We start from the raw sequence: 16,595 nt of genomic DNA, 5'->3' as shown, positions 1-16,595 counted from the left end.
GAGTTTGCTGCACTGAAAGTAAAGGGGCTGAATAATTTGCACGCCCCACTTTTTCAGTTTTTTATTTGTTAAAAAAGTTTGAAATAGCCAATGAATTTCGTTCCACTTCATAATTGGGACCCACTTGTTGTTGATTCTTCACAAAAAATTACAGTTTTATATCTTTATGTTTGAGGCCTGAAATGTGGCAAAAGGTTGAAACGTTCAAGGGGGCCGAATACTTTCGCAAGGCACTGTATATAACACATCAATATTTACCCAAATTCTCCCCTCCACCTCCTCTGAAAAATATGTTGCCCAGGCCGCATTGGCCGTCGGCTTAACACATATTTTCTCTTTCAAAATGTCATACCATTTTTTCACTTTTATTTTACATACATTTGTTATTTTCACACCTTTACACACATTAAACACCACCTGTTTATTTCCAGACACATCATCTGGACCCTCCAACAAAGCAAGCCACTCAGGCTTCATACACAACTTAACTTTATCACAAATCTCACCTATAATTTTTTCCCTAAACAGCACACCTTTAAGTTTTAGTTCTCTACATATTATTTTAGTTTCTATCTTTCCCTGGTTATTGCACAGATGTATTATGGACTGACAGTTGGCTTGCATTATTGATTTATTGTAAATAGTTCTATTTGCAAACAGAAATGCCGGGTTATGGATAAATGGGATCTGATGAACCTGTTCCTTCGTCACACACTCTAACTTAACACATGGTAGCACTTTTTTCCAGGCCTCCATCACCTCCCTGTAAAAGCCAGGGAGGCGACGGAGGCCATCCGCGGTATGCGCAACACATAAATTTACATCCCCACATGACCCAAACTCCCCCAATAAATCTCCAAAATACAATTTCCATCCCGCCTCACACCCGCCATCCAAATACTTCCCTACCAATTTCACCCGTAACGCATCCCTTTTAACCCCCACATCAATCAATTTTAAACCCCCCTCTTTAACCCCATTAACCATAACCCTGTGCCGAACACACACCCCCTTAGACCTCCACAAAAACCCGTCAATCAAACCATTAATGCGCCCCACCGCCCAACTCGGTAAAAAAGTAGTGCTCAAAACATGTGTGACAAGTGAGTGACAAAGAACATTTACAACAATAACCTTCCCCCTAACCAACAAACCCCTCATCCGCCACATATTCAACACCCCTTCCACCTTCTTAAACACCCCCTCCCATGTCTGCCTATCCGCCTCCTCCTCATCTGCCCCTATATACACACCCAACACTTTTCGTGGAATTAACACCCGTGAAAACCCCCATGTTTCTGTCTGTGTTGTAGCTGAACCAAATGTAGTTATTTCCGATTTGCCTATGTTAACCTTTGCCCCTGATGCTGATTGATATTGCTGTAGATGTGTGATGAACCTGTTGACTTCCTGACTGTTGGTTGTGAAAAAATTAATGTCATCTGCATACTGCACCATTTTAACCCTGTTTCCTTTACCCACCTCTACACCGTGAATGAGGCTATCCTCTGCCACCATTGCTGCCAGAGGTTCTGCAACCAGACTGTACAGCAATGATGACAGAGGACAGCCCTGCCTTATCGATCTCCCTATCCTCACCTTCTCCGTGTACCTACCGTTACATTTCACCACACTATATACATCCCTATACAATAATTCTATCCAACCTATCAAACCATCCCCAAAACCAAACCTCCTCAAAATCCCAAACAAAAAAGAATGCTCCACCCTATCAAAAGCCTTCATCAAATCAATCCCAATCCAAACCCCTGCGCCCTCTGCCATCATCCGTACTGTGTCTTTTATTGTTATTATTGAGTCTGTTATGTCCCTCCCTGGTATGCTGTATGACTGTGTTTGACCTATGAGTTGATGAATAACAGTTTTGATTTTATTTGCCAGTATTTTTGCTAGTATCTTGTAATCGGTATTGAGTAAGCTGATGGGTCTGTAGTTGTCCAAATGAGTTTTATTACCTTTTTTTTTGTAAAAAATGTTGATGACCCCCCCTGAAAATGATTCCGGTTTATTGTCCTGTTCCTGCATATGACGAAATATTTGTTTTAGTAATGGTTTGATTTTGTCTTTAAATTTTTTATAAAATTCAGCCGGTAGGCCATCCGCCCCTGGACTCTTATTATCATTCAAACCATCAATCGCCACATCCACATCCGCATCCGTAAAATCTGCATCACACCATTCACTATCATCCTCTCCCAACCTCCTCTTCAGGCTCCCCAACACACGATTCATACACACACTATCAGTCTCTTGACTAGCAAACAATTTTGTATAATATTTCTTAATTTCCATCATTATTTCTAAATTATCTTTGGTAGTTTCACCTCCCTCAGTTTCTATTTCTACTATATTAGTTTTATTTTGATTATTTTTTTCCACTCTTAAAAAGAATGCAGTGCATTTTTCCCCTTCTATATAATTTCTTATTTTGCTGCGAATAGCAGCCCCCTTACATTTATACTCTTCTATACTTTTTAGTTGTGATTTAATTATTTCATATCTATCTGTATTATAAGCTGGATTCATATCTAATTTTATAGTTTCATTATTTAAGTCAATATATAATTTATTTTCTAAGGCTGTATCTATAATATTTTTATCTTTACTATACCTTATACTCTTCTTCTTAATCCTCTCCTTAAACTCTTCCCACCACACCAACACATCATCATTTAAACCCATCTCCCATTTAGCATCATCCAACATCTTATTTATAATGAATACATAATTATCATCATTTAAATGACTAGTATTCAAACACCATAACCCCCCCCCTCCGTTTTTTCTCTTCCTTAATCAAGTCACATGTATATGCACAATGATCACTCCATACATTTTTAGTATAACTAGGATTAAAAATCCATTTACACATGTTAGCCGAAACTAAACATAAATCAATTCGTGTTTGCTTTAACACATTCATCACCACTTGATGACGGGAGAACTCTCTCTTATCAGGATAAGTAGCTCTCCACACATCACACAAATTGGTATCATCACACAATAACTCTAGACTTTTTCTACTCATGTCTGTTTTAAAGACATTATTTTTTGAGCAGTCCATTTTAGTTTGAACTATATTAAAGTCTCCCACAATTATAGTATACGGTGTCACCCATTTTGTTAGTTGTTTAATAAAAACCGTTCTTTCTTTTTCTAAATTAGGTGCGTATATATTTATCAGTCTAATTTCAGTTTCTTCAAATATCATTGATAACACTAACATTCTACCCACACCATCTCCATACACCAATTTCACATCACTCACTCTATCACTCTTGCAAAACACAGCCACACCACCATTCGCTTGCACACCATTACTCACATACAAAAGCCCCGGCCACCGTCCTCTCTGTCGTCTCTCCTTGTGCTCATCCCACTTGGTCTCTTGTACACATAGTACATCAAACTGAACTGAATTCAACAATGAATTCAGTTTGGTCACATTCCTCAGTCCATTTACATTTAACGAGGTCAGCTGCAACATGAGGATGATAGGTGCCATGTATGCCGCAACAAACATTCAATGTGTCATTTTGTGGAGTACGTCTTAGCCCCTCTCATCCTAATTTTTCGTTTAGTTTGATAAGATGGTAACTCAAAATCTTGCTGACTCGGTTCAATATTATCCAAAAGATCACATTCTTCCCCATATCCCAACTCTGAAGAGGCAGCTCGGGGCCTGTAAGGTGGTATTGGATGAGCGGTTTGTTTTATCTCGGACTTAGATTTTGGTTTCGTCTGCAATCCCGCAAGTTGTTTGGGAGTAGGCGTACTGTTTTGCACCACGCCTCTCCCTCCCTCCTTACATCGTGCCAAAACTTCTTCAGTATTAAACTGAATTTCATCTTGACTGTCCGGACCAAAGGTTGCGGCGTCTACCGGACCCTCCACAGTCACAGTCTCCTGCACGGTCACATCCAACCTACTCACCACCGCCCCTTGTGCTACCTCCTCCTTTTCTTCTTCCTCTTCCTCTGTCTCTTCACCACCCCCTCCCTGTTCTGTCTGTATATCCACATGTAATCCCATTTTAACACTCCCCTCATCCGAATCACTCGCCACATCATTTTGGTCAGCAATATCATTTTGTTCAGAGTCAGAATTTTCACTAGCATTACATATACAGTCTGACTGTTTGTTACGGCACACCTGGCACCTACTCACCTCCTGTGTGCAGTCCCTGCTGTAATGTCCCTGCTGCTTGCACCTGTAGCACGAAAACAACGGGCAGTCCTTCATCAGGTGCGCTGGGTCCATACATAGCCTGCATGATTTAAATTGTCCATTGTGCAGTACCCTGAAGAATTGCGGTCCTTGTGCAGTAGAAAATTTAGCTGAGTAGGGCAGGGATTTCACCACCCCCTCGAACTTAACTCTCACAAACCGGGTCCCGTCCGCCACGTTCGTCCCCGGCCACATCCGCCTCCGAATCGCCGACGTTGGTGTCACCCCCCAGATCCTCAGCTTGTCCAAAATGTCATTGTCATTTATATAGGCTGGCAGTTTCATAAACGACACCATAACCTCATTAACACAAAGATCCGACACTGTAACCTCCACATCTCCCACCTGGAATCCCTTCAGCATATTCAGCTTTCCTTTCTCCTCCGTCAAAGTCACCTCGTACTCGTTCCTCTCAACCTGTCTGCACGCCAGCAGACCCCCAGCCAGGAAACGAACGGCAGTCAATAATTCCAGTATCGGCAACTCCTCTTGTGACTGAACCTTCATACGTACTGTCAGATCTTGTCTGTATCGATGCTCTGGTTTCTGCTGGACAAAACCGCCCGTTCCGTCCGGTCTCATTCTCTTTTTCTCTGGCTCCTCTCCCTCCGAGCCTGTCCGTTCCGCCATACGGGTCACCGTTTTTGCCAGCCCTCTCATGTCCGCAGCTTCCCCCTCCGGCTCCACCACTTGCGTCGCTGCCAGTGTCGTCTCCGGGTCGGGGTCCGCTGCCACGTCCTCCCTCCGTTGCTCCGCCTCCACCACCGTGTAACTCGCCGTCTTCCCTTCCACCCGTGCCTCCGCCATTGCTGGCCTCACCATGTGCTCCTTCTTACTCAACCCTTCCTGCTGCTCCCTATCTTCCCCTTCGTGTTTCTTACTATCCTCTCCCCGTCTTAAACTACTCCTGCTCCTCTCTCTCTGTGTTACCTCCACCGAAACTTACTTCTCTCTCCCTGCCATTCACCCTTTTTTATTTTTTTTTTATTTTTTAGATTTTTTATCGATTTTTTCCACACACACTCAAACCTACAAAGAAAAGTGTCCCCCTGCAGCCTGTGCTGCTAGGGGGGAAAAACGAAATAAAAGAAAACAAAAAAAACGTGTTTCAGGCAAAAAACTAACAAACAAACAATTCACAAACACTCTGCTCTCTCACACACGTCCGCTCTCCTCACACACTCCTGCACACTGCTGCTGACTCCTCCCTCTCTCTGCACACACGTGGTCAGGTGGTATGGCCGTAAGCCATTAGAGCAGGTGAAAACAAGATATTTATAGATGGTAAAATGCAAAGACACTTGTGGTATAAATTAGGAGCACAGACCCTGCTGTTGAAAGTGTAGAATAAAAAGCTTACAGCACCGGGTATTCCCAGGCAGTCTCCCATCCAAGTACTGACCCGGCCCTACCTTGCTTAGCTTCCGAGATCAAACGAGATCGGGCATGTTCACGGTGGTATGGTCGTAAGCCATTAGAGTAGGTGAACACAAGGTATTTATACATGGTAAAATGCAAGTATACTTGTGGTATATAGAAGGAGCATAGCCCCTGCTGTTGTAAAAGGGTAATAAAAAGCTTACAGCACCGGGTATTCCCAGGCAGTGTCCCATCCAAGTATTGACCCGGCCCTACCTTGCTTAGCTTCCAAGATCAAACGAGATCGGGCGTGTTCAGGGTGGTATGGCCGTAAGCCATTAGAGCAGGTGAAAACAAGATATTTATAGATGGTAAAATGCAATGACACTTGTGGTATAAATTAGCAGCACAGACCCTGCTGTTATAAGTGTAAAATAAAAAGCTTACAGCACTGGGTATTCCCAGGCAGTCTCCCATCCAAGTACTGACCCGGCCCTACCTTGCTTAGCTTCCGAGATCAAACGAGATCGGGCATGTTCACGGTGGTATGGCCGTAAGCCTTTAGAGTAGGTGAACACAAGGTATTTATACATGGTAAAATGCAAGTATACTTGTGGTATATAGAAGGAGCATAGCCCCTGCTGTTGTACAATGGGAATAAAAAGCTTACAGCACCGGGTATTCCCAGGCAGTCTCCCATCCAAGTACTGACCCGGCCCTACCTTGCTTAGCTTCCGAGATCAAACGAGATCGGGCATGTTTTTTTTTTTCTTTTATTATCAAAAATTCCACATGTTATATATAAAACACACACTATTTAAAATCAAATAGTCAAAATAAAACACAAATAAACACATAAATCAGTCATTCAGAAAATAACACAAAAAACATTCTTAACTGAATTTTAAGTGAATAAACTCATAAAATCATAAACACATAAAATTAAAGATAAACAAATCAAATAAAACATTCAAGATTAAACTCATTTAACTCATGAACTCAAATATAAAACAAAACCATATAACCACTCATGGTTAAATCATAAACTCAAATATAAACAAAACCAAATAACCACTGAAGGTCAAATTCATTAACTCATAAACGCAAAGATAAACAAAACCAAATAACCACTCATGGTTAAATCATAAACTCAAATATAAACAAAACCAAATAACCACTCATGGTTAAATCATAAACTCAAATATAAACCAAACCAAATAACCATTTAGGGTTAAATCATTAAATCAAATATAAACAAAACCAAATAACCACTGAAGGTCAAAATCATTAACTCATAAACTCAAATATAAAACAAAACCACAAAGCCACTTAGGGTTAAATCATAAACTCAAATATAAAACAAAACCAAAAAGCCACTTAGGGTTAAATCATAAAATCAAATATAAACCAAACCAAATAACCACTGAAGGTCAAAATCATAAACTCAAATATAAAACAAAACCACAAAACCACTTAGGATTAAATCATAAAATCAAATATAAACAAAACCAAATAACCACTGAAGATCAAAATCATAAACTCATAAACTCAAAGATAAACAAAACCAAATAACCACTCATGGTTAAATCATAAACTTAAATATAAACAAAACCAAATAACCATTCAAGGTTAAACTCATAAACTCATAAACTCAAAAATTTAAATAAACTCAACTTCCAAAATATCCATATAGTTAAAATAAAGGACAAATAAAACAAACACTAGATACTAAACAAACAATAGAAGAAACAAAATCAAACAAACCAAACTAAAACAACAAACCTGCATTCATTCCACCCACATAGAAACACCCTACCCCTGTTCATGCATTCTCTCTCAAATCCATCTTAACCAACTGAAAAGTCTATCAAAATAAACACAAAACCACTAACCCTTCTTCAATCACCATGTGTCCTAAAACAATCTTTTTACTAGTGCATCACACATACCTCACTTCCACACTCTATCTACATTTAACTTAAATTAAATTAAATAATAATTCCCCTCCCTCAATTGAAAATAAATCATTCCCTCCCATGAATGCATCTACAAAAAAATCAACCCCTTTTACAAAAAATAAATGAAAATGAGCCTTAAGTTGGCAACAAAACAAAACCCATACATCCAAATACCTTCCCTCATAAAAGGCTACATTCCTCCTTAGGAATAAAGACCTTCGTGATAGGCACAGGACAATATTAACCATATCAGTATTGACTCCTTCCTTTTTAGGCACACCAAACATCAGGGCCATTTTCCACTCATCATCATTATCAAACTCAAGTTTACATTTTTTAAACAATAGCACTCTCAAATTATCCATATATACACACAATTTTGGACAATCCAAAATATATGCTCAATAGTCTCTACCTGTACCTTACACACTGAACATTCCCTACTTATGCTGTGATTTATCTGATGTAATATTACTGCCGGGTAAATTCTCCTGTGTCTAATTTTAAAGTCTAATGCAAACATTGCCGGTGATGAAAATGGTACTACTATGTGCTCCCAAATTCTTCTTTCTATTATACTGTTAAAAATGGTCATCCATATTTTATTTGCAGTTGGTATTTTGATAATTCTGTCAATTAATATTGCATACCATTTTTTACTCTTTATTTTACTGATGTATTCTGTTTTATCTCCTGTACACAAAGTAAAATCTACTGTCGCCCTCTCATTCATCCCATCCGCGCACCTCTCAACAAAATCAACCATTCATCTTTCATACATGCTCTTACGTTATCACAAATCTCCTTTAACACTTTCACCTCGAACACTCACTCCCTTTCTTCTAACTCTTTCACACAACACTCGCATCAATTCTCCCCCGATTATTGTATATATGGACTATGGTCTGGCAGTTTGCATCCTGTAAAGCTTTGTTATTTATGGTCCTATTCTGATACTGAAAAGCCGGGTTATTGAGAAATGGTATTTGATTAACTTGTTCTTTAGTCACACACACAACATTCACACACGGAAGCACTTCCGCCCATGCCTCCATCACCTCCCTGTAAAAGCCAGGGAGGTGACGGAGGTCATTTGCAGTGTGTTTAACACACAAATTATTATCTCCTCTTAAATTAAACGACCTCAACAAATCCCCAAAATAAGCCTTCCATCTTGCCCCACACCCTCCATCTAAAAATTTCCCTACTAATTTTACCCTTAATGCGTCCCTTTTGGTCACCAAATCCACCAATTTCAACCCACCTCCCTTAACCCCATTTACCATTACCCCATGTTTTACACATACTCCCTTCGATCTCCATAAAAAACCATCAATCAACCCATTTATTTTTCCTAATACCCACCCCGGTAAAAAACAAGTGCTCAGTGTGTGTGTTATAAGTGAATGACACAGAACATTTGCTACCATTACCTTACCTCTTACCATCAACCCCCTCAGTTTCCACATATTAAGTACCTTTTCCACCTTTTTGATCACCCCCTCCCATGTCTGTCTATCTGCACCTTCCTCATCTGCCCCTATGTATACTCCTAAAACCTTACGTGGACTAAACACCCTGGTGAATCCCCATGTTTCGGTCTGTGATGAATCTACTCCGAATTTAGTTATTTCTGACTTACTGCTATTGACTCTTGCTCCTGATGCTAACTGATATTCCTGTAAATGTGTAATGAACCTACTGACCTCCTGATTATTGTCTGCAAAAAAATTAATGTCGTCTGCATATTGTACCACCGTTACCCTGTTATCTTTACCTACTTCTACACCGTGAATGTGCCCGTCCTCTGCCACCATCGCTGCCAGAGGTTCTGCAACCAAACTGTACAGCAATGATGACAGAGGACACCCCTGTCTAATTGACCTATCTATCCTCACCCCCTCTGTGTATCCACCATTGCATTTCACCACACTATATACATCCCTGTATAATAACCTAATCCAATTTACTAGTCTATCCCCAAACCCAAATGACTCTAACGTTTTAAATAAAAAAGAATGCTCTACCCTATCGAATGCTTTCATTAAATCTATCCCTACCCATATCCCCCCCCCTGCCGCCATAGTCCGTACTGTATTTTTTATTGTAGTTATTGAGTCTGTTATATCCCTCCCTGGTATACTGTAAGATTGTCCCTCCCCCACTATGTTATTGATGACCATTTTTATTTTATTTGCCAGTAATTTTGCTAATATTTTATAATCTGTATTTAATAAGCTAATCGGTCTATAGTTATCTAAATTATTTTTATCCCCTTTCTTTTTATAAAAAATATTGATGACCCCTGTGGAAAATGAAACCGGTTTATTGTCTATTTCTTGCATTGTTGTAAAGACGGTTCTTAATAATGGTTTGAGTTTTTCCCTGAAGGTTTTGTAAAATTCAGCCGGCAAGCCATCCTCCCCTGGACTTTTATTCTCATTTAAACCCCCTATTGCTTGATCTAAATCCGCATCTGTAAAAGACGCATCACACCACTCTTTATCTTCCTCACTTATTTTTCCTTTTTAATTTACTCAAAACACGATTCACACATGTAATATCCCGTACTCTCACTTTTAAATAAATTTGTATAATATTTCTCTATTCCTGTCATTATTTCTCTCTGATCTTTTGTATTCATACCCTCTGTTGTTTCTAGCTCTTCAATATTAGTTTTTTGTTGATTCATTTTTTTCTACACGCAAGAAAAAAAAAAGCTGTACATTTCTCCCCCTCCATGTAGTTTTGGATCTTACTGCGTATTGCAGCCCCTTTACATTTATATTCTTCTATTAGTTTTAATTTAGATTTTAATATTTCATATTTTTCAGTACTACTATTTCTATTATTATCTAGTTTAATTGCTTCCTTTCTCAAATCATCACATAATTGTTTTTCTAAAGCTGTATCCTTTAAATACTTTTCTTTACTATATACAATACTTTTTTCTTTATTACGTCTCTTAAGTTGTTACAACACACATTTTCATCATTCAAAAAATTTCCATTTTGGCATTATCCAACATCATATTCATCATAATAAACATATTTTTTATCACTTAAGTGACTAGTATTAAAGCACCACTTTCCCCTTTCCTCTTCTGTTGAAAGCTATCAATATTGCACTGCATATAACAGTGATCACTCCAGGCATTTTGTATATACTGAGAATTAGTAATATATTTACACAAGAATGCGAAGCCATGCATAAATCAATACGTGATTGTTTCAAGGCGTTTCCGACTATTTGGTGGCGGAATACTCCTTCTTATTAGGATATCGCTCTCCACACATCACACATACTTACCTCCGCCAATAATATTTCTAGTTCTTTCCGACTTGTGTCTGTTTTAAAAACATTATTTCTCGAGATGTCTGATTTTGTTTGTACAACATTAAAATCTCCACAATCACTGTACTAGATGTACACCATTTTTTTTAGTTCTCTGAAAAAATAATTCTTTCTTTTCAGATTTGAAGCGCATATATAGAATTATTCTTATAACCACCAAACCCTCATAAATACAATCCACCACCAACATCCTGCCTAATTTATCTTTATATATTAAATTTACATTAGTTAGTTTACCCTCCCTCACATACATAGCAACCCCACCATTCCCATTTACCCCATTACTTACATATAATTCTCCTTTCCAGCAACCCCGTTTAGTAGTCATCTCCTGCTCATCCCACTTTGTTTCTTGTATACACAATACATCAAAACCAAAGAGGTTAGTATGGAAGTAGTTTTTGTAGCAGTCCTCAGTCCATTTGCATTTAAAGAAATAAGCTGCAGCATGGAGAAAATAAGAGCCAGATGTGTCACAACAGCCATCCAATCACCTTTTAAGGAAGTGTCTTTGCCATTTTCATCTGTCTATTCTTAGTCTGTTCTTTTACAATATTTTTTTTTCACAAGCTGCGGATACCTGGTCGGAGTTTTAAACAAATCCTCATCATTATCAAAATCAGATTCATCACTAACTATCGGTGTTACACTGGGTATGTGTGGTGGTTTTTTCTGGAGGGACCATGTTTTTCTCAGACCTGGATTCATGTCCTGTCTGCAATCCCACATTCAGGGAGGAGGCAGACGCAATGTTTTTCATCTCATCTCCTCCTCCCCTTCCCCGCATCGTGACAAGACTTCTTCTGTATAATTCTCAATACAATCCATGCTATCTGGAATGCTGGTTACTCTGTCCACCCTGCTCTCCTCAGCCTGGGTTTCCTGCACAGTCGTAACCGTCTCACCTCACCACACCCCGTGTACACCACCGACATCCCTCCTCACTTCTTTGCAGCTCTTAAGCTGAGCCGGCAGCTCTACTATCAGCTCCTCTTCTTCCTCACTATCATTTTGGTTATCTAAAACAACTTTTTCAATTTGATCTACATCAATTTCACTCTCAGATTCTTCACTAGAATGACAAATACAATCAGATTGTCTGTTGTGACACACCTGACACCTACTTACCTCCATGCTGCAGTCCCTGCTATAGTGTCCTTGCTGTTTGCACCGGTAACAGTAGAACTGGGGACAGTCCTTCATCAGATGATCTGGATCCATACACAGCCGACATGTCTTCATCTGTCCATCATGCAGCACCCTAAAGAACTGCGGTCCCTGCGCTGTCGAAAACCTCGCCGAATAAGGCAGGGATTTTACTACTCCATCAAACTTGACTTTCACAAACCTGGTCCCATCTGCCACATTCGTCCCCGGCCATATATAGTGATATTGGCTTCACATTCCACAATGTCAACTTCTCCAGAATCTCAGCATCTGTTATATATGCAGGCAGTTTCATAAAGGAAACCATAGTCTCATACACACACAAGTCTCGAACAGACACGGCCACATCGCCCACTTGAAACCCCTTCAGAATGTTCCTTTTCCCTTTTTCATCCGATAATGTCACTTCAAACTCAGTTTTTTCTATTTGTCTGCACGCCAACAAGCCTCCAGCCAAAAACCGAATGGCTGTTAGCAACTCCAATATGGGCAGCTCCGTGTCAGTCTTTACTCTGACTGTCAGTTCCTGCTGATATCTGTGGTCCGGTTTGCTCTGTGCAAACCCTCCTTTCCCGTCCGGTCCCATCAACTTCGGGAGTGTCTCTGCTTCCCCTGGCTCCGCCATATGTGTGCTTTCCTCCGTGTCTATGTTCTCCACCGCGTATGTGTGCTCCACCGTGTCTGCGTCATGCAGCACCGCCGCCATTGCCGTCTCTGTTGTGGCCGTTTCCTTCACCGTTGTCTCCGTCACTCGTTTCTCCTCCATTGTCATCTGCCCCTTGCCTGCTTGCTCAACCATCTGCTTCCCCGTCTGTACCTCCGTGTGTGCAGCGTGCTCTCCAGTCTGCTCTGTCTGTCGTGCCTCCGCCATTACTATTTTCCCCTCGTACTCCGCCTTCTGCTTCTCCGTGCGTGTTTCCTTCCACCGTTGCTTCTCTCTCTCATTCTGTTTATCTACCGTCCTCTGTTCTTCACTATCCCTAACATTACTTCTACTCCTATGTCTTTCAGCCTTATCACCCGTGGTCGTCCTCTGTCTCCCTGCCGTGCTCATTTTTTTGGTTACTTTTTTATTTTTTAAATGTTTTTTTTTTTTTTTTTTTTTTTTAGGTTTTTCAAACTCACTCAAAACTACAACAAAAAGTGTCCCCCTGCAGCCTGTGCTGCTAGGGGGCAAAACGAAATAAAAGAAAAGAACAAAAACCGTATTTCAGGCAATTAAACACAAAACAAACAATTCAACTCTCTGCTACTCTCACACACGTCCTCACTCTACTCACACTCCTGCACTCTGTTGCTAGCTCCTCCTCTCCGCACACACGTGTTCACGGTGGTATGGCCGTAAGCCATTAGAGCAGGTGAAAACAAGATATTTATAGATGGTAAAATGCAATGACACTTGTGGTATAACTTAGGAGCACAGACCCTGCTGTTGAAAGTGTAGAATAAAAAGCTTACAGCACCGGGTATTCCCAGGCAGTCTCCCATCCAAGTACTGACCCGGCCCTACCTTGCTTAGCTTCCGAGATCAAACGAGATCGGGCATGTTCACGGTGGTATGGCCGTAAGCCTTTAGAGTAGGTGAACGCAAGTATACTTGTGGTATATAGAAGGAGCATAGCCCCTGCTGTTGTACAATGGGAATAAAAAGCTTACAGCACGGGTATTCCCAGGCAGTCTCCCATCCAAGTACTGACCCGGCCCTACCTTGCTTAGCTTCCGAGATCAAACGAGATCGGGCGTATTCAGGGTGGTATGGCCGTAAGCTATTAAGGAAGGTGAAAACAAGATATTTATAGATGGTAAAATGCAATTACACTTGTGGTATAAACAAGAAGCAGAGCCCCTGCTGTTGTAAAATGGTAATAAACAGCTTACAGCACCGGGTATTCCCAGGCAGTCTCCCATCCAAGTACTGACCCGGCCCTACCTTGCTTAGCTTCCGAGATCAAACGAGATCGGGCGTATTCAGGGTGGTATGGCCGTAAGCCATTAGAGCAGGTGAAAACAAGATATTTATAGATGGTAAAATGCAATGACACTTGTGGTATAAATTAGGAGCACAGACCCTGCTGTTGAAAGTGTAGAATAAAAAGCTTACAGCACCGGGTATTCCCAGGCAGTCTCCCATCCAAGTACTGACCCGGCCCTACCTTGCTTAGCTTCCGAGATCCGAGACGGGATGTGTTCACGGTGGTGTCGTAAGCCTTTAGAGTAGGTGAACACAAGGTATTTATACATGGTAAAATGCAAGTATACTTGTGGTATATAGAAGGAGCATAGCCCCTGCTGTTGTTAAATGGTAAAAAACAGCTTACAGCAGCACGGGTATTCCCGGCAGTCTCCCATCCAAGTACTGACCCGGCCCTACCTTGCTTAGCTCGAGATCAAACGAGATCGGCCTGTTCATGGGTATGGTCGTAAGCAATTAGAGCAGGTGAAAACAAGATATTTATAGATGGTAAAATGCAAGACACTTGTGGTATAAATTAGCAGCACAGACCCTGCTGTTGAAAGTGTAGAATAAAAAGCTTACAGCACCGGTATTCCCCGGCAGTCTCCCATCCAAGTACTGACCCGGCCCTACCTTGCTTAGCCTCGAGATCAACGGTGGACGTCGTTTCAGGGTGGTATGGCCGTAAGCCATTAGAGCAGGTGAAAACAAGATATTTATAGATGGTAAAATGCAATGACACTTGTGGTATAAATTAGGAGCACAGACCCTGCTGTTGAAAGTGTAGAATAAAAAGCTTACAGCACCGGGTATTCCCAGGCAGTCTCCCATCCAAGTACTGACCCGGCCCTACCTTGCTTAGCTTCCGAGATCAAACGAGATCGGGCATGTTCACGGTGGTATGGCCGTAAGCCTTTAGAGTAGGTGAACACAAGGTATTTATACATGGTAAAATGCAAGTATACTTGTGGTATATAGAAGGAGCATAGCCCCTGCTGTTGTACAATGGGAATAAAAAGCTTACAGCACCGGGTATTCCCAGGCAGTCTCCCATCCAAGTACTGACCCGGCCCTACCTTGCTTAGCTTCCGAGATCAAACGAGATCGGGCGTATTCAGGGTGGTATGGCCGTAAGCCATTAAAGAAGGTGAAAACAAGTTATTTATAGATGGTAAAATGCAATTACACTTGTGGTATAAACAAGAAGCAGAGCCCCTGCTGTTGTAAAATGGTAATAAACAGCTTACAGCACCGGGTATTCCCAGGCAGTCTCCCATCCAAGTACTGACCCGGCCCTACCTTGTTTAGCTTCCGATATCAAACGAGATCGGGTATGTTCAGGGTGGTATGGCCGTAAGCCATTAGAGCAGGTGAAAACAAGATATTTATAGATGGTAAAATGCAATGACACTTGTGGTATAAATTAGGAGCAGAGACCCTGCTGTTGAAAGTGTAGAATAAACAGCTTACAGCACCGGGTATTCCCAGGCAGTCTCCCATCCAAGTACTGACCCGGCCCTACCTTGCTTAGCTTCCGAGATCAAACGAGATCGGGCGTGTTCACGGTGGTATGGCCGTAAGCCATTAGAGTAGGTGAACACAAGGTATTTATACATGGTAAAATGCAAGTATACTTGTGGTATATAGAAGGAGCATAGCCCCTGCTGTTGTAAAATGGTAATAAACAGCTTACAGCACCGGGTATTCCCAGGCAGTCTCCCATCCAAGTACTGACCCGGCCCTACCTTGCTTAGCTTCCGAGATCAAACGAGATCGGGCGTATTCAGGGTGGTATGGCCGTAAGCCATTAAAGAAGGTGAAAACAAGATATTTATAGATGGTAAAATGCAAGTATACTTGTGGTATATAGAAGGAGCATAGCCCCTGCTGTTGTAAAATGGTAATAAACAGCTTACAGCACCGGGTATTCCCAGGCAGTCTCCCATCCAAGTACTGACCCGGCCCTACCTTGCTTAGCTTCCGAGATCAAACGAGATCGGGCGTGTTCAGGGTGGTATGGCCGTAAGCCATTAGAGCAGGTGAAAACAAGATATTTATAGATGGTAAAATGCAATGACACTTGTGGTATAAATTAGGAGCACAGACCCTGCTGTTGAAAGTGTAGAATAAAAAGCTTACAGCACCGGGTATTCCCAGGCAGTCTCCCATCCAAGTACTGACCCGGCCCTACCTTGCTTAGCTTCCGAGATCAAACGAGATCGGGCGTGTTCACGGTGGTATGGCCGTAAGCCATTAGAGTAGGTGAACACAAGGTATTTATACATGGTAAAATGCAAGTATACTTGTGGTATATAGAAGGAGCATAGCCCCTGCTGTTGTAAAATGGTAATAAACAGCTTACAGCACCGGGTATTCCCAGGCAGTCTCCCATCCAAGTACTGACCCGCCCTTGCTTAGCTTCCGAGATCAAACGAGATCGGGCGTATTCAGGGTGGTATGGCCGTAAGCCATTAAAGAAGGTGAAAACAAGATATTTATAGATGGTAAAATGCAAGTATACTTGTGGTATATAGAAGGAGCATAGCCCCTGCTGT

General features: G+C 41.2%; 12 non-coding genes and 2 pseudogenes across 12 annotated transcripts; all 14 read right to left on the bottom strand.

Annotated features, from left to right (window-relative positions):
- Positions 1-5,601: 5,601 nt before the first annotated feature.
- On the bottom strand, positions 5,602-5,720 carry LOC120550158. Its single transcript, XR_005637633.1, has one exon. It is a non-coding gene; the product is annotated as a 5S ribosomal RNA (ribosomal RNA).
- A 104-nt stretch (positions 5,721-5,824) lies between these two features.
- LOC120550239 lies at positions 5,825-5,943 on the bottom strand (annotated as a pseudogene).
- Positions 5,944-6,047: 104 nt separating this feature from the next.
- On the bottom strand, positions 6,048-6,166 carry LOC120550178. Its single transcript, XR_005637652.1, has one exon. It is a non-coding gene; the product is annotated as a 5S ribosomal RNA (ribosomal RNA).
- Positions 6,167-13,537: 7,371 nt separating this feature from the next.
- On the bottom strand, positions 13,538-13,656 carry LOC120550012. The gene has a single exon (XR_005637503.1). It is a non-coding gene; the product is annotated as a 5S ribosomal RNA (ribosomal RNA).
- A 79-nt stretch (positions 13,657-13,735) lies between these two features.
- Positions 13,736-13,853, bottom strand: LOC120550215. Its single transcript, XR_005637687.1, has one exon. It is a non-coding gene; the product is annotated as a 5S ribosomal RNA (ribosomal RNA).
- Positions 13,854-13,957: 104 nt separating this feature from the next.
- On the bottom strand, positions 13,958-14,076 carry LOC120550312. The gene has a single exon (XR_005637716.1). It is a non-coding gene; the product is annotated as a 5S ribosomal RNA (ribosomal RNA).
- Positions 14,077-14,834: 758 nt separating this feature from the next.
- Positions 14,835-14,953, bottom strand: LOC120550011. The gene has a single exon (XR_005637502.1). It is a non-coding gene; the product is annotated as a 5S ribosomal RNA (ribosomal RNA).
- A 104-nt stretch (positions 14,954-15,057) lies between these two features.
- Positions 15,058-15,176, bottom strand: LOC120550301. Its single transcript, XR_005637715.1, has one exon. It is a non-coding gene; the product is annotated as a 5S ribosomal RNA (ribosomal RNA).
- A 104-nt stretch (positions 15,177-15,280) lies between these two features.
- Positions 15,281-15,399, bottom strand: LOC120550171. The gene has a single exon (XR_005637646.1). It is a non-coding gene; the product is annotated as a 5S ribosomal RNA (ribosomal RNA).
- Positions 15,400-15,503: 104 nt separating this feature from the next.
- LOC120549986 lies at positions 15,504-15,622 on the bottom strand. Its single transcript, XR_005637479.1, has one exon. It is a non-coding gene; the product is annotated as a 5S ribosomal RNA (ribosomal RNA).
- Positions 15,623-15,726: 104 nt separating this feature from the next.
- On the bottom strand, positions 15,727-15,845 carry LOC120550289. The gene has a single exon (XR_005637714.1). It is a non-coding gene; the product is annotated as a 5S ribosomal RNA (ribosomal RNA).
- Positions 15,846-15,949: 104 nt separating this feature from the next.
- LOC120550521 lies at positions 15,950-16,068 on the bottom strand. The gene has a single exon (XR_005637740.1). It is a non-coding gene; the product is annotated as a 5S ribosomal RNA (ribosomal RNA).
- Positions 16,069-16,172: 104 nt separating this feature from the next.
- On the bottom strand, positions 16,173-16,291 carry LOC120549985. The gene has a single exon (XR_005637478.1). It is a non-coding gene; the product is annotated as a 5S ribosomal RNA (ribosomal RNA).
- Positions 16,292-16,395: 104 nt separating this feature from the next.
- Positions 16,396-16,509, bottom strand: LOC120550361 (annotated as a pseudogene).
- Positions 16,510-16,595: the final 86 nt, after the last annotated feature.

Source organism: Perca fluviatilis, chromosome 20, assembly GCF_010015445.1.
Source record: "Perca fluviatilis chromosome 20, GENO_Pfluv_1.0, whole genome shotgun sequence".
Taxonomy (NCBI): Eukaryota; Metazoa; Chordata; class Actinopteri; order Perciformes; family Percidae; genus Perca; species Perca fluviatilis.
Note: the sequence above shows the minus strand (reverse complement) of the source record. Positions and strands in the feature narration are given on the sequence as shown.